Raw genomic sequence first — 19,005 nt, 5'->3', positions numbered from 1 at the left:
CTGCTTATTGAAGTTGAATCAGAAGAAAAGAGATGTTTCTGTGTGTATGTCACCTTAAAAATATACCTACAAGCTATTTATCTTAAAATCATCTATTTTTCATTATGTTTAGATTCTGATAAAATTTAGCCTCTCAACTCACACAATGATAATGCAGTCTTATTTCATGCCTCCTAAAAGCAACCAACAAATTACTTTGTTTTAAAAATATTTTTTTAATTTTTAAAATTATTATTGATTTAAAAATATATTTTTTTACAAAATTATGCAAGGCAAGTGGCATATTAGATATTTAGAGTCATGTTCAGACTCTATGGTGGAAACCAGAAAGGGAAAAAATCATGTTTTTATTCTTCCTTGAACCACTCTGATTTACTTCATCTATTTCTGAAAGAATAAAATTCTGGCTTTGTAGCCTTTTGCTTGATATCCACAATGTGACATGCTTCTTTTATTAATAGAAGAATTTGGAGAAAGGATGCGAATTCACACTAGAAAAAGGAGAAGAGGAAAAGAGAAGGAGAAATCTAGATATTTTATTCTTCCTCATCTCACTCACAAGGTCTGGATAATGATTGTGGATATTAGATACATGCTCTAGAGTGATTAAACACTTTGTAGAACAAGTTAACCCCTCAAGTGATCACATAAAGAATGCTTATTTATAAATAAATAATAGCTTTAAACAGGAAGTGTTATCTATTTGTTTAGTACTTATTTAGTATTTGTTTAATTCTGGCGTGCTGTAGTCAACTATCATAAAGGTATACAAGAATGGTAAGAAACTAATATCTTAATATCATATTCTAATTTTAGCTTTATTCTTGCTGTGTTTGAGTTTTGTATCAATTTCACATGATATATTCTTCCAGTGTATATGTTGAAAAAGAACATACCCTGTGGAAATATGCTATTTTTTAGCTAAGGGAAAAGAAGTTAGCTCTTAGACACAGACAATGCAATAGAAATCTTCCCCTAGAAATAGTCTTTGATCATTTCTGATTACTTTTTGTAAGCTAAAGTAAGACACATGACCCATCTTGACATTGCAGAGTAGAGGTAAACCTCACCTACAAGAAGCTGATGCAGGACAGAGTAATATGCCAAGATATGCACCACTTGAGATAAAGAGGAAAAAGAAGAGAACTACAATACAATCAATCATAATTACCATCACATGTCTCTGCAGGAAGGAAGCTATTATGTACCTTTGTATCTAAAACTACTCAGATCTTCAAATCATGACTTTTATGCTTGGATGTTACTGGAATTAGAGAACATTTTGATACTGAGACAGCATAAAATCACAAAGAAATCTGGGGTAATCATTTAATACTACATTTTGTTTTGCTAGGAAAAGAAACCATTTTATAGACAATAATTTATACTAGTAACTTTTTTTCAGGAACTGGATTTTGTTAATATATGTGACTATCCACCGGCATAAATGTCTTCATTTATCTGGATCTTGTGCAGCATAGTCAAGTAGATATGGGAGTTCTTCAGTAGCACTTTTTTAAACGGTAGAAAATGTGGACAGGGAACCAATACACATATTTTTCCACTGTCACCATCCACATCCTCTGTCTTCCTTCCTAGGAAACACACCCAATCAATAAAAAGGCTTGGATATTTAGTTCTTGACCTTGAAAGTGGAAGCAGAATGTTATGGATGTTAGAGATGACTGTTAATGATTTTTTTACATAATAATGTCACATGCAAAAGCCCTATGAGTCCTGCAGATCTTAACACTGTACTTCCTTAGGGATGTGATAGGAATGTCAGATGTACTGGAATTAGTATTGTTTTCCACTTCCTTTTGTACCACCTGACCTAAATTATAATACATAATAATAGAATGAAAAAGTAATGCCATCTTAAAAAAGTCATTTAGAGCTCTGGGAATGTGGCTTCACGGTGCAGTGATTGCTTAGCATGCATGAAACCCCTGGGTTCAATTCATCAGTACCACATAAACAGAAAAAAGTGGTGCTCTGCCTCAAGTGGTATAGTGCTAGCCTGAGCCAAAAAAAAAAAAATAGCTCAGTAAGATTTCCCTCACCCTGAGTTGAAGCCCCAGGACTGCCATAAATTCATTTAGCTAGTAAATGCCAAATAAAGAACCTATACTTGCAATATATAATTGCTCATTCCAACTATGACCTATCAATAGTTCATAATTCATGTACTTTAACTACATTAGAATATTGCATTGAGAAAAAAAAACGTTTTGTTAATAGGTCATGGCAATTAATGTCAGGAATGTGCTTAGATATCAGGTGAAATTCAAAGATTTCAGGCTATTGAGTGGTCACTACTAATCACAACGGGAAGGGTAGTATAAGTGAGATTTGGAAATCTTTTTGCTCAGTTATGGCAACAAAAATGCACAGGCTAATTGATACTTGTGAAAGAAGTTAAGGAATAAATCCAGATGAAAGAAATAAATGATAATAATAACTAAATTATACTAGAAACTGTTCTAGGGAATCATTTTTGGTTATTGAAGAACTAGTTATCAACTAGGCTTATTCCTCATAGCCTTTAGCATTCTAAATCACTTAATTTAGTTCTTAATGTCTGTGTGATAAGTTGTATCACACTCAATGTTGTTCTATCATATCTGATCTCCTTGGCTTTCTAAAAATCTCAGTCTTTGCTGGGTCATAGAGGAGCTCTACGTGGAGTCTTTTGAGGAACCTACATACAGCTTTCCAAAGTGGTTAAACAAGTTTACATTCCCACCAACAATGCAGTAGGGTTCCCTTCTGTCAACATCCCCTCCAGCATCTGTTGTTACTAGAGTTCTTGATTATAGCCATTCTTACTGGGGTGATGTGGTATCTCAATGGTGTTTTGATTTGCATTTCTTTTATGGCTAGGGAGCTTGAGAATTTCTTCATTGGTGTCTATTGGCCATCTTTCTTTCCTCTTCAGAGAAGTTTCTCTTTAAGTTTTTAGCCCACTTATTTATTGGGTAGTTGTTTATTTGAAGAGCTGTTTTTGGGGATTTAAGTTTGGGAGTTCCAGGTATATTTTAGATATGAGACTCTTCCCATAAATTGTTATATACACACAATGGAATTCTATGCCTCCATCAGAAAGAATGACATTGCCCCATTTGTTCGGAAATGGAAAGACTTGGAAAAACAGTATATTAAGTGAAGTAAGCCATGCCCAAGGAACATAGGTCCCATGGTTTCCCTTATTTGCAGTAGCTAGTATATGTCTGAGTCAAGCAGAAAAGTTTAGATAAGTTGTTAGGGAAATGAACCCTAAGATATGTATTCAATTTTTTTTTCTTTCATGCAATAGTTTCTAACATATTTATAAGATTATTTCTTTGTTGTTTTGTATGTCCCTCCCCCACGGTATAACCCCTGCTTTCACTGTATATGATGTTGGTGTAATTTGTGGAGGGTAAGGGAAAAACAAATCGATTAAATAGGGATACAGGTGGACCCATTGCAACAATGAGATGTACAAGTCGTTATGTCGAAAAATGAATTTTACAACTTTGGTGAGGGGGGGAGGGAGGGAAATGGATTAGGTGGGAGGATGGGGGCAGGATGGGAAGTGATGGGAAGGGGAAACAAAGGAGGAGGCTACAATGCTTAATAAGAAATGTACCCATTATATTGCTCATGGAATTGTAACCCCTCTGTACAGTATTTTCACGCTAAAAAAAAGAAAAAATCTTTCTCTATTTCTCTATTAACATTTATTTATACTAAGTTCACATATGTGAACATCAGAAGATGCTAAATTAAGAGTCCCATAGCTCATGAGTCATTAATGTAACAACATGGAAAAGAAGGGATTATTTATTGTTACCTCAAATTTTCTGAAAAGCTGTAATGTCATCATTTGATTCAAATTTCGATTATTTGTCTAGTGTCATTAAGTGCACATAAATGCAAATATGAGCTGGATCCTGGTTGTTCACTCCTGTTATCCTATCTACTCAGGAGGTTGAGACCAGAGGATTGTGGTTCAAAGCCAGCATGGTCAGGAAAATCCATTAGACACTTATCTTCAATTAGCCACAAAAACCTGGATGTGATGCTGTAATGAAAGTGGTAGAGTGCTCAAATTGACTGGAAGAGGTGAGGGACAGTACCCAAGATCAGAATTCAAGCCCCTCGACCAAAAAAAATTGAAATACGACTTTAATTTTCCCCAAAAGGAACTATGAAGTCACTCGTTATCTTCCAAAGCAGAGAAAATAATTCCAAAGTGATTCAGTACACCTACATTTGCTGAATTATTGACATTATGGCTTCTTTGCTGGACATATCTTCTTTTAAAAATTGTCAAATATTAGCTTTATAATACACTTCATCTGATATTTCCTGGTTCAAAACAAAAGTCCATACAATTGATGTCACTTAGATTTCTTATTACCTCAGTTCAAAGCCAACCCAGGCAGGAGAGTTTGTCAAATTCTCATTTCTACTTAAACAACAAAAAGCCAGAAGTTGAGTTTTGGCTCAAGCATAGCTTTGGGGGCAGGTGGGCATGAAAGACAACTGTTCAGGGACAGGGTCCAGCCTCTGAACTCGAGCCCCAGAAGTAGAACAAACTAAACAAACAAGCAAACAAAAAACCCCAATATTTCTTTGGGACCATCCTTAAAGCACTGGTTTGAGTAGAGGCTCCTTTTGCTGATCATACTCACTGTATTCTGTTTTTTGGAATCCTTATTGCTATGACTAACTCAGGAATGGATAACTGACTTTTGCAACAAGAGAATCATCTCAGGTGTTAAATATCTATGCATATGACATTTTAAAACATCCATGTCTTTGTTTCTTTGCAGTAGTACACTGTAAAACAAAGTTATTTCCTTTTGTTCTATGCTGGCCTCCAAATGGCATATTGTTTCCTTTTGTAATATTCTCAAATAGAATTTTACAGAAAAGTTTTATATGAGTAAAGAGCAACTTGAAAAAGTCAGGAACAGAGTTTCCTTCGAGCCTTCGATTATTTTCTTGTATAGTAAAAAGGACAGCCAGGGGCTGGAAAGGTGGCTCAATGGTAGAGTGCTTGCCTTGCATGCATGCAGCCCTGAGTTTGATTCCCCAGCACCACATAAGCAAAAAGAAAAAAAGCCGGAAGTGGCGCTGTGGCTCAATTGGTAGAGCACTAGCCTTGATCTGAAGAGCTGAGGGACAGCGCCCAGGCCCAGAGTTCAGGCCCCAAGACCAGACCCCCTCCCCCATAAAAGGATAGTACAAATTAACTTGAACTTTGTCATTTCCTATGTTCAATTTCTCCCCTGGATTCAGTTTCCACTTCCTATATCAGTTCCTTCCACTTACTTCCAGTAACAATCTACCGTGCTGCTCCAAGCAAAAATGAATGTCTTCTAGCTTCATTGAAATAGCACAAAAACATCTTTGGACATGAGGTAACACGTGTTTCAGAGACAACTTTAGTAATGAGAAAATATGGAATTTTCATGTCATAAAATATTGTCCATGTGCATATGGCCATATAAGATGATGTTAAGTAAAATGAACCCCAAAATAGGGACACAGTTTGTTTTTCCTTTCTTAATATTGTTTTTTAATATATCTAACTTGTACTATGTGTTTTTTTTGTTTCTCTTCTATTTTCTTCCTCCATGGTTTAGACCGTTCCCATTGAATTTGATGTTGGTTACCTGCATCTTGCAAATACATTTTTCTAATGTGGGGAGGGGAAGGAAAATAAAATGCTGAAACAAGAATACAGCATGACCAGTTGTAACAATGAGAAGAACAAGACACTATGTTGAAAACAAACTTTACAACTTGGGGATGGAGGAGGTAGTTGAGGCGGTGAGGAAAAAAGGGATGGCAGGGGAAAAACAAAAGGGGTAATAATGCTCGCTAGATAATGTACTCATTAACTTACTTATGTAACTCTAACCCCTCTGCACACCATTTTTACAATAAAAAAACATGAAAAAAAAACATTATCCTGGTGTACATTAAGTTCAAATTTCCTAAGTGCTCTGTAAATTAAGATCAAGTTTAAGTTTAAGGAAGTTTTCAGAAACATTTTACTGTGAGTGTGTGTGTTGTGCTTTATTTCCCAAGTGTACATAAGTTAACAGAAGGAGAAACAATAGGAATAGGAAAAAGAGAAGTTCAGTGTTTAAGTATAATGTTTCAATACACTATAGAAGACTCTGCAAATAAGACAACTTTGAAACAATAAAGCCAAGATCAGTATGTAGATTTATGGGAGTGATATAGACAAAGCATTACTCCTAAGTGGAACATGAAGGATGAGGCGATGCTCTTTCTTCTACTAGCTCTAAATCATGGTAGCTAATCATGCACATTTGAGAAAAGTAGAATGGAAGAATAATTCTGGTTCCAAGCAAGTCAGATATAAAAGCATGGACTTAACTGGAAAAAGGCCATGTTGAGAGAGCAAGAATTATACTATCAATGAACTGGTGGCTAAGATCACATTTCTTTTTCTTTGTTGTTTCTTTTTCTTTTTCTTTTTTTTTTCCTTTTTTTGATGGTAGTGGGGTCTGGACTCCTGGACAGGGACTGTCCCTCTACACTTCAGCTCAAAGATTGTGCTCTACCTCTTGGGCCACAGTGCCACTTCCAGTTTTCTGGTGCTTTATTGGAGATAAGTGCATCAGAAACTTTCCTAGTCATGCTGGATTTGAACTGCGATCTGCAGATCTCAGCCTCCTGAGTACCTAGGATTATAGGCGTGAGCCACTGGAACCCTGCTTATGATTATATTCCTAACTGTGTACACTCGGCATATGTAATGTGTATGTTCATCTATCTTTATATGAATTTGAGTTTAAAATCTGGTCTTCAGCTTAGATTTTACACTCACAAAAATGTTTGTATTTTAAAAGTTGATACTCCTGGAGAAATAAAACTTAAGAATGTAAATGATTCTGGGATGTTTAGTTTGCATCCAGCCTGGGCAGAACAGTTTTTAAGACACTATCTATAATTAACCAGCCAAAAGCTGCATTGGAAGAATGCTTCAAGTGATGGAATACTAGTTATGAGCAAAATTGCTGAATAAGAGCTTGAGGTTTTTGCATACATATATACAAACATGCACATACACACAGAGGCACTTATATGTTCAAATACACATATGAAACAACTCTCAGAATGTGTAGAAAATTTAGGAAATAATAGAAAATATGTCTTAAGACTAGAATCAAGTGATAATTTTTAATATGAGAAATTCCACAAGTGAATTTTCTTCAAAAAAGCTTGAGAATATTACAAAGGTAGGGAGCAGAGATAATAAGAAAGTCAAGTAATCATTATTCAAGGGATCAGATCCATGGAGGAATGAATCAGAGACCCCTTCAGGTGCATCTGAATAGGTTCATATCCTGTGTCAAATGTTAGAACATCTTTGAAAATAGTAGATAAAACAGTCTGAGCAGTCACTCTGGTGGATGATATCACTGGAGAAGTTCAAAATTTCTAATCTGTGTCTAGATTAAAGAAGCCAACAAACTATGGTTGGACAATGTAATACAAGCCAAAAATTCTAGCACTTAGACTAGGACAGGAGATTAGAGAGTGGAATTACATAGTGATATATTCCCTGGACTATGTAGTATAATTTTTTCTCAATAAAACAAACCAAGAAAGGAATAAAAAATAAAGAAGAAAGGAATACACAGTTGGAGGTTTGAGCTAATTTTGTCATTATGTTTTCAGAAGTCAAGTTTCCTATTGAAATGCAACTCATATATAATCCTCAGTTGTGTTTTAAAGGTTGTCTTCATTACAGAACATTCATACATGCAAAAGAGCTCACGATTCCCAACCAAAAATTTGAAAAAAGTAAGCATCATTCTGTTGGATTCCAAAGAAATGTTGAAGGATTACAAAAGCTTAAGCCTGGAGAAATAAGGAAGTTCATTTAATGTAGGACTTTGTAGAATGGCTGAATTAGAATTTAGATTTAAAAGAAATATTTTTGTTTGTAATTTCATATTTTATATGATACTACAAAATTATTTTCAAGTAGAAAATTTAATTTAGAAATTCACAAATGATTCTGGCATTCTATTTGCCTAAAATATTCTCTCAATGAGGTATAATTAGAACTTAGTTAATAGATAATTCCAACAGTTCATGTGTAACATGATAATGTGAATATTCTAGACAAAGTTGCTAACAAATTGATTATATTAATTTATAAATTTATAAAAAGAGCAATTTTTTGAGACTTTGGTGTGACATGGTATGAAGAGAGTAATTGCGTGACATCTTTTTCTTCTACCTATATATAACAGAGGAATAAATTTTCTTATTTATGTACCTCTGTATACAATGAGAAAAATGCTAGGTTTGGGGTTTGTTTTTATTTTATTTTTGTTATTTAGTTTGTCCTAGGGCTTAAACTCTGGGCCTGGGCACTGTTCCTGAGCCTGTTTTTGCTCAAGCCTAGTCCTCTACTACTTGAACCTCAGTGCCACTTGTGTCTGGCTTTTTGTGAGCAGTTTAATGGCGATAAGAATCTAAGGAACCTTCCTGCCTGGGTGGGCTTTGAACCATAATCTTCAGATCTTAATATTCAAATATTCAGATCTCCTAAATATCTATGATAGATAAAAATATGACTATAAATAATATTTGCAAGTGTTCTGATCTCAAGAATAGCAGTGGGGGAAAAATGATGCAGCAAAGTTTAGTGTTGTGTTCTTTCCACGATAGGAAAGGCATCACATTAGCAGAAGTGAAGTATTTCTTCACAATAGTGATAAGCTAGTCATGATGTGAATTTAGGAAATTTTATAGTGCACCTTACAAGTTGGAAACTGTTGGGCTAAGATGACTTTACGGCATATAACTTAGGAATGATGGACATAGAAATAATAGCTTACACTGATGAACAAATGTTTACTCTTGAGGAATTAATTATTATAGATACTTCATAGTTTTATCTTCTACCAGAATGTGGTTATTTTTTCTGTTGACTTTTAAATATGTAATGCCCCATTGGAAACTGCATCTATTGCAGAATTAAATAAAATGCAAACAGGTACTGTTTTGAATGTCTCTGGTATGGCATGCTTAGAATTTGTAAATGAGTATTAGTACTCATAGGAATCTTGAAGAACACATATATTCTATCCTCTTAACAATTAATTAGTTTTAAAAGTTAGAAGTTTCCATAGAATTGAACAGTTTTCTGTTTTAGTATGAGACAATACTAAAATAATATTTTTCTTCAAAATAATGGCAAGTATCTTCTGAAAATATTGTATAGTTTGATAACATTCAAGTTGATGACCGTCTGATAAAGAAAGGTGTAATTAATTCAAATTAGCAGCCAAAACGTTCATTTTTTTAAAAAAGGTAATACACATAGAATAATATTTACTATACCAATACAGAAAAATTATATTTTATGCAACCCATTTTTAATTTAATTTTATTGTCAAGGTGATATATAGAAGAGGTGTAGTGATTTTAAGGTAGTGAATACATACCATGATGAACTTTTACCCCTTCCCTCATTTTTCTCACACTTTTCCTTCTCCCCAATACCCCGCACAAGTAGTAATGTAAATTTACAACATGTTGTCTTGTGAGTTTTGCTATTGCATTGGTTTGCCCTTTGTCATTTTTCTCGCCATTTTGTTGTTCCTCTTCCCTTGCCAAATTAAGATAAATGTATATACAATACACAAGATCCTGAAATCAAATAAAACAGGGGATAGCCCAAAGGGGAAAACACAAAAGAAAAAAGAAATCACATACTACATTAAAAACAACAACCACAAAGGAAAACCACTGCTTCCGTACCCAGGAGTTCATTTTGCTCAGCATCATATGTGGTCATATATACATAGATATTGAGCAATTCTGCTCAACTGCTAGGACCATCCTAGACATTTCCTACTTATTACAAATGAGGAAAACCATGCCATCTGTTTCTTTGTGTCTTGTTAATTTTACTTAGTAGGATTTTTCCAATTCTTTCAATTTCCACATGAATTGGAAACCTATAATTCTATCGTGCATATATAAACCACATTTTGTCAATTCGTTCATCTACTGAGTGACATATTGGTTTAAAACATGATTGCATGTAAGTATCACTTAGGCTCATTAAAAAATGACAGATGCCATTTCCCATGACATTCTAAAATCATGATTTCTAAGTAAGATAGGATTTTATGGAAGTACAAGTGTTGAGATATCTGGATGAGTCTATTTATGTATTGCACTGAATTAAGCAGGAAGACATCCAATATCATATAGGAAAAAATGGTAGTGACAAAATATTTCCCTTGAGTAAGATATAGGAGGCTGCCAGAAGTATGAAATAGTTCAGATCATTTTGAAGAATTTAGAAATGCAAGCTCAAGTATTTGTCTATAAATAACAATTATGTAATTAGAAGGGCAAAAGAAGGGGAAGAGAAGAAAATAACTGACAGCAGATCATTGTCTCAAGTTAGAGTATAAAAAGACCTAATTTATAACTTCAAGTTAGTGAAAGACCAATATAATATGTCCCACTTAATTTACGTACGTGCAAAATATTTACTTGGCATTTTCCTACTTTAATGCTCAAAAATAAATGAAGACTTATAAGAAAAGTTATGTGATTGCCATTGATTCAAAATGAACACTAACTGTGATGAGCCTTTTTTTCTCACTTTGCACTTTGAAAATAATCCCTAAATTGGTGATGCTGTGGCTGATTAGAGTAAGAGTTTGGGGCTTTCACTTGTACAATTATCCCAGAATAGTTTAAAGCAGTTTTTCCCCTAAGTTATCCAACTACATTTTCTGAAGCTGTACTTTGAACACACCCTCACATCTGAGAATACTATTTGAAATTATACTTCAGCATTTCTTGGGACAGTCTGTTTTGTGCCTTTGTCTGTATGCACATTCCTTTTGAGTTCATAGTTGCTCTATTTCCATTTCATTTTTATAAACTAATAAGAACATTGTTCAACTACCACTAATTGATTGCACAGGCCCAGTCTATGTATGAAGGTACTTTGTCTAGGTTAAGCAATAGGATAATACTCACTCTCTGAGGAGAAAATTTCCACAATATAACACTATGCCAACATTAGAGGATGTAGAATTTGAAGCATTTTGAGACTGTGATATTAGAATTGAAAGGCTCCTTAAGAACATTTTCTTGTAGCTCATTAAGTTCACCCAGGAGAAATATACATATATCCACAAAATTTGGAGCTAATTATCCGAATTAATACTAGATCCTAGATGTTGTGTTAATAAAAGTCACCATTGTAGTATTGTTACGTCAGAACCCTTCACTATGAGAAAATGAAAGAAACTCAATAAAGCAACATGTCTTATCTTTTTAGGCATTTAATCCCAGTGGTGAGGGTAATGTCTGAGCACTTCTATTCAATAAAAGCTTGAAGTTTATAAGAGCACTTTCTACATATAAAAAATTTTGGCAGGTTGATTGACAGGGTTATTTCAGCATGGAGATATCCCTAACACGAACTAGACTTAGAGTATATGGCAGATATGATGTGTCCAGGGCTATTGAGGCATTTTCTATTCTAAAGAAGAATCAATTCGAGCAGTCTTCAGTAACATCAGTAAATTGTATGTTCAACCTAATGCTTGGTGTTACTTTTCCTACATTTATAATGAGTAGGCTGATAAATATCCAAACATATCTAAAGATATTTCAATCAAATCCCAAACTGATATGGATACATTGGTCACTCATTGGAACTGTAGGACAAATTATGCTTGTTTGTACTGTAGTTCAATCTATAATCTCCTGGCGAAACAAAGTTTTCAAAAATATTCACAGGATACCTCTAAGTAAAGTTCATGACAGTTATATCTGTGTAATTCTTCTAAGGTCAGGATAAAAGCATTTGTTGCCAATATTTAAAATCAACAGGATCTGTTGAATTCATTGATCTAGAATTTTATGGCTTCACATTCATATCTCAAAATTTTATCAATATGATTTTCACCAAAACACTGTTCTTATTGAACTTGTCTATGTCCTTTTAGTTTTCAAATCCAGATAGTATATTTCCTTCAATAGCTTCCTGAGAATTCTTTATTTTCTTTACTTCTGTAAATCTGTTTATTACTTTCTTGATTCCTTATTTATCTCTTTCTTCCAATCTTGTCCACACTAATGCTTACATTGCTCACACTTGTGTCAGAATTTTCCTTTTCCTCTTCCCTTTAATTATGTCCCCGATTTTATTATTCTTTTTCATATTCATGGTCGTGTATATTTTGATGATGTCTAAACAGACCTTTCTTTGTGTCTGTTTAACATAAACTTTAGAAATATCAGAAAATTTTAACTCTAAATCCATCATTTCCACCTGTAGTCCTTATTATCAAGAATATAACTAACACAGTTGCCAGCCAGAGCTGTGGACGCACTTCAGATTTCTTCTTAACCTTCTACTCCTGCACATTAGATAAGATAAATGATCAAGATTTTCTCAGTTTCTGTCACTAATATAATTTGTATGTACCCCTTTTTATGCCCCTGACACCAGCCTGTTTCAAGTATTCATCACTGGTCACCTATTCCTAAAACGACCATTTACAAAGTATGCTTTTTTCCCATAATCTTCTCATATTGGTCCTCTCCATCAACAAATTACTCTCCTTGTAAGCAAACAGAATGAAGAACTCAGACACAAATTCCAGTATCATTATTTACTCACTACATTGACTGTTGGCCTTACATTTCTCATAAGTAAATGGATGTAATCTACCAGAAATATTGAAGAATATATTTGTTGACTTGTAGAGCAAGAAAAGAGAAAAGTGACGAATCTTTACATTTTCCACCTTAGCTTGCAAATAAGGAAATAGTCAAATTCAGTTTGTTGGTGTAAAGTCACAAATTGTTTCATGCAGAAATAAAAATAAATTTTACCTCCTGGCTCTAAGGCTTGTGGCATTTTAAGGCAACTACAGATATTTAAGTGGTATTATGTAAATTGTGTCATGTATTCACAGCTGTATTGAAGAACATACTCTTAATTTATTATTGTAAATCATTGGTTATTGAATAATATCTATATAAGAATAGTATTTGAAATAATCACACTAAGTTGAAAACTATATCTTAGTCCATCAAAATGTGGAAATAAACGATTTTATTTTAAAAAATACCACCAAGAAAAGTCAGTATACATTTGAGACTGCAGGGATAACATTAGGGTTTTTACTGTCTTTACCTATTTATATGATTGTATTTCTTGAAATTGAAACTCTACTCTTGTTATTCTTATTGTATGTAATCCAATGTTGTCTATTACTATGTATTTAATGTAGGAAATCTAGCTTCAAAAATGTCTAAAGTTTTTTCCTTTTCAATCACAACATTGTCATTATCGTGCTACACCGTGATCATCATCATCATCTTCTACAAAATTATTATTATCATCATAAGTGCTAATTATTGAAAGTGTGTTTTGTGTCTATGATTTTTTCTTTTGTCTTTTGATAAATAATTTAATGTTTGTACTTTGCATGCATCCATATTAAAATTTTAAACAAATAAAGAGACAAAAAAACTAAACCATATCAGATAGCTTGACTATGTGCTTATAACAAATTATGAATTAACTTCCTCTCTCCCCGATACTACACACAAATATTCAAGTGTTTGAACAGAACTTTTTCAAGTGATATATCGTAAATGGTACAATATCATGTGCATATCTAAAATTTCATTGAAAGTAATAAACACTACTTTCTATTGAAATATTAGTTATTTTATTCTAGGAAAGTTTTAGAAAAATAGACTGTATATCTTTGAAATGAAAAAAGATCAAAAAGAGTAGCATACAAGTTTTTCAGGGGATTCTGTCTTTTATATATATATATATATATATATATATATATATATATATATATATATACACATATATATGTATATGTATGTATATGTATATGTTATGTGTAGAAAGATACATTTTTAGAATTGTCTTCAGAAATATATATATATATCTAAATTCATGTGTAGACTGATATATGTTACAGTAACACAAACATCTTAAAACATAATTAAAATTTAAAAAAATTCTTCATACCAAGTGCGGGTAACTCAACCTTATAATTTGAGCTATTCTGGGTGCTGAGATCTTAGAATTGTGTTCGAAACTAGCCCAGACAGAAAAGTACATGTTGGATTCTTATCTCCAATTAACCACCAAAAACAGGTATTAGCTCTGTGCCTCATGTTGTAGAGTGCTGGCCTTGAGGATAAAAAGGCTTAGAGACAATGCCCAGGCCTGCAAACAATACCCACAACAACAAAATGTATCACATTAATTTCACAAAAGCATCTTTTAACTGCTGTGAACATTTCTTAGAAACATGAATACATCCCCCTGGAAAATGTTAAGTAAAAAGTATAGAATATGTTGAAGACATGACTATTTAGATTGTTTAAGATATTTAGGTAATGATTAGGAATTAAGAATAATGATAGGTAGATAATATATTGGGACTGGTTTCTTATTCTATCTTATGATAGTAATAGAATGATATTTGTAATGATTTTATAAAATTATTCTTGCTTGGTATTTGAATTATAATAAGTGATAAACATTTTAAACGATTTCCAAACAAAGGAATATCAATTCTTTTGTAACTTCAAAACAATTAAGAAAATTATTCCAAGGCTGGTTCACTCTAAGACTATCTTTGTTTTCTTGTTCTAGTTTTCATATGTTGGTAGAAATTAAAATTAAAAAATTCAATGGATTTTGGCATTCAGGTACATCTTCATAGATACTAATATTGGAGTTCCTTATGTGGAGTGGTTTAATTTCATTTGTTATTTTCACAAATAAATCAAGATGATTGTGTATTTTGTTTCTTTTCACTGCTATTGGCTCTTATCTTGAGAATATTTTTTTCCTAGCAAAGTAGAGAAAAACAAAGGATCAAGCAAGTCATATATGCCTTTCATAAAATTCATATGCCTAGATTTGGGTCTTCTGTCATTTGCTAAATGTTACTTCCAGAAAAGGTTATCAATTATTTATAAGTGATGCATAATTCCTAGGTATTCCAGTTATCACATACACTTTTTATTGAGTTATCTCTGTATAAACTAAAAAGAAACAGAGAAAACTCTCAAAATAAACAGAAATCACATCTTTGTTTTAATGCTGTAATTTATAAAGAGTTTTCAGCCAACACAGAAAACATCATTATAGGTAATCTGCATTTTGTTTGCAGAGTTTTTAACAATAGTTTTTTTTTCCTGACATGTAATTCACTTGCAATATATTATCTCCTTTTATTGTATACATTTTAGTGATTTGGATGTGAATTGTATCTTCATAGGTTTTCAAAGCCTAATTTTCACAAACTTACATTTCTTCAAATAGAAATGCTGTAAATTTTAGAACAGACATTAAAATAGATAAAAAATTCAGTTACAGGAATTTGCCCAGCATATATCCTCTATAGTGTGCCTTTTAAAATTTGTTTTTGGGGATTATTTCCAGGGTCTCACACATACTATTCATGTGCACTGTCAATGAACTACATTCCATATCCAAACAAGTTTTATTACTTTTCTTTAATACATTCATAGAAGTGTAATTCATGGATCCTATACAATTCTCTTTGACCTTTTGAAGACTTGAAAATGTGCTTGCTAAAATTATCGCAGTATTATAAAAATCAATCACTGTGATCAATTTCTCCACAAATGAATTAATATATTTTGCATCATGTTCTTATATTATAATCATACTAGTGAGTTTTCTTTTTCTTTTTTTTTTTTTAGATACTAGAGTGGAGATTATTTCATATGCTCTTCCTATTGACTATTAAGTTACATATGTTCTTTAAAGAAATACCCTATGCGGGAAAAAAATTATATAGAATTAGAAGATATAAAAATACTTAAGATGGGCTGGGAAGATGGCTCAGTGGTAGAGCACTTGCCTTGCATGCATGAGTCCCTGGGTTTGATTCCTAGGCACCACATAAGCAAAAAGAAGTGGTGCTGTGGCTCAAGTGGTAGAGCACTAGCTGTGAGCTGAAGAGCTGAGAGACAGCTCCCAGGCCCAGAGTTCAGGCCCCATGACTGACAAAATCAAAACAAAACACAAAAAGGATTGAGGTAGTAGCCTAAGATCATTCTTTAAATCTAGAGAGGTAATAATGTCAACACACCCATTGAAGATTATATTTGTATTTCATAAGGTCATGTCATCCTTTTCAAAATCTATTGACAATAAAACTAAGAATTTATTTTTGACAAATGTGTTAAATTCTTCTATATAGCTGTTCTTATAGTAGAATTATGTTGTCTTCACTACTTAACTTGGTAATAAGATTCAAAGCTAGTATGAAGGCTCAAGTTACACCATTTTACATGATTGTCCTATAGACCTGTATTCCTTGAATTTACATATGAGTTTATTGAGCTGGTGGAACAATATTCTACAGAGATATATAGATGTTTGATAGTCACTCATATTTTGCACCTTGTGAAAACACAATATCCTAGATATTATATATAGAAAAATGTTTTAGAGAATGCTTGAAACAAATAAAATTAATTTAGGAATGAGTTAAGATTTAGATAACGCTGTAGCACAATAAAGCTGAATGATAAAAACTTGAGCTGTACAACAGGGGAGAGTGAGAGGGGAAAGAATGATGGACCACATAGGAGCTGCTTGTCACTGGTATTGTGCTTCAAAAAACAGAAAGATTTCAGAGATGAGAAGGAGAAAGATAAACTGTCCTGAATCAAGTTTCTTTTTAATCCACCTAATAGTTTGTACTGAAAGTCAGAGAAAATGGGAAAAAATAAATTAGAAAATACTAGACCTGTTACAATGTAAAGATATTTTAATAAGAATATGATAATTAATTTCCAAAGATATAGGAGAAAGAATAGGTAAACTCTCAAAGGAAAAAGAACGAAGATAGAAAAGAAACAAAGTAAAACCATTGTCAATAACAAACAAAAGATTTTGGAAGTGTAAAGTCAGTGGAAGTATTCTAAATAACATTGAAAATAGCTAATGTGGATAGAGATGGATCACATTTTATCATATATAATTTTGAAAAAACGTATTGGAATGAAAGTTTTAAAGTCATAATTTAAAACACTATTTGGATTATAACTAGACAGTATAGCTCAATGGTAAAATATTAGCCTAGCATATGTGAAGCAATGGTGTTATCTCCCAAGCATTATAAAGTACGAACAAAGCACACACACACAAAAACCACATAAACACACATGCATACAAGTATAAACACACCACTTACATTTAGAATATTGATATTATCATATTAAACAGGAAATTATCCCAAATAATACAAGTATGTTAATATATAAAATCATAATATTGCTCATAGTATTTAAAAGTTTAGTAGGAATAAAATAGTCATAATATACTTAGATTCTTATAGATTAACTAAATTGAAAATTAAGAAATAGAAGAAATGAGAACCTTTGCAAATAAGTTTTAAATAATAAACATTTTGAAACATGTATCTTTTTATTTTGACAAAAAGACTGATGTTATTGTGTTTTAACGCAATATTAAGAATGTGATAACCAGGTTCTCTATATCTCGCTATGGATGGCTATACCTATAATCATTTCACTCTGAATATTTTTATAATAAGGTCTCATAGTTTCTCAGTCTCTCCCGAATTACAAACCCTATTTACATTTCCTGCCATGGCTAGTTAATGGAAGCCACAAATCACTATGCCCACATCAAACATATTTTTTTAATTCCAGTACAAATATTTCCAAAAAGTGACCAGGTAATGAAACCTTTCTTAATAAAGTATGTGCTTCTTGAAAATACAGTAAGTATTTGTTACCTGGACAAATAGGTTTAGAACTGTAAGAAAATAAATATATTTAAATTCACCAACTATATAAAAATTAAGAAAATAATTTTTAAATATTCACATGTTAAATATTTTAAAAGCAAAATATACGTGTCTAAATAATTTACATGTGTAAAAATCATGCAAATTTAAATTATACAACTTTGAAAAAAGAATTACCCTAAAGAAACAAAAGAAAATAACTGAGTTCAAAATTTGAAATTTGGAAAATAAAATGAAGTCTACTGTTTAGTTTACTTAAGTAACTGTAAACCCTCTGTATATCAAGTTTTTTTAATAAAGAATGCATGAACAAGAAAACAAAAGTACCCATAGATCAATAGCAACAGCAAAAGCATCAGTAGTTCTTTTTTTGATTGTAAAAAAATCGATGGGAGAGATAACAATGTTGCTTCTATAAGAAATGTACTTATACCCCTATTTATGTAACTATAACCCCTCCGTACATTACCTTTATAATAAAATTAAATTGAAATTAAAACTAAAGCAAATAATATACCAATTAAGAATTCTTAGAAGCCATTGATTAAAACTTTGTAAAAAAAAAAACTGCCCTAACAACCTAAGGAATATAATTTGATAATATTATTTAAATACTTCAACTTCAGCAGAGAAGCAAAATGTTTAAAAACTGTTACAAATAAAGTAATAAGTCAGAATATATTACCACTACTAATAATCATAAGAAGAATTTATAGTGGTCGTCAAATAGGTAAGAAATGAGGCAATTTGCCATTTGTTTGCACTTAATAATTGAGAAAGAATTTTCCATGTCGTTTTAAATATATCTTAAGTTTAATGAAGAAACTATTCTATCATATCATATGATAATCAGATAAAGCTGATAGTTGAGCAAAGAACAGATTGTACTAAGTTTTTGGATGTTAATGTATATACTTATTTTGGTTGTGGGAAATTGTGGGGATTTCAACTTGGGGTATTGTTCTTGCTAGGCTGGCGTCATATCAGTGGTTAATTTTAGGATTGGTGTTCCCTTTCCACAAGAACATGCACCTGATCTGTCCTTTTAGCCTTCCCATCATCAATGGCACCAGAGTTGCACACCAACTTGTCTAGGTTCCTACCTAGGCTGGCCTGGATTCTGCAGTCCTTCCAA

The sequence above is a fragment of the Dipodomys spectabilis genome, unplaced genomic scaffold, assembly GCF_019054845.1.
Source record: "Dipodomys spectabilis isolate Male_0828 unplaced genomic scaffold, ASM1905484v1 ptg000200l, whole genome shotgun sequence".
NCBI classification, from domain to species: Eukaryota; Metazoa; Chordata; class Mammalia; order Rodentia; family Heteromyidae; genus Dipodomys; species Dipodomys spectabilis.
The sequence above is the reverse complement of the archived record's forward strand: the minus strand, read 5'-3'. Positions refer to the sequence as shown.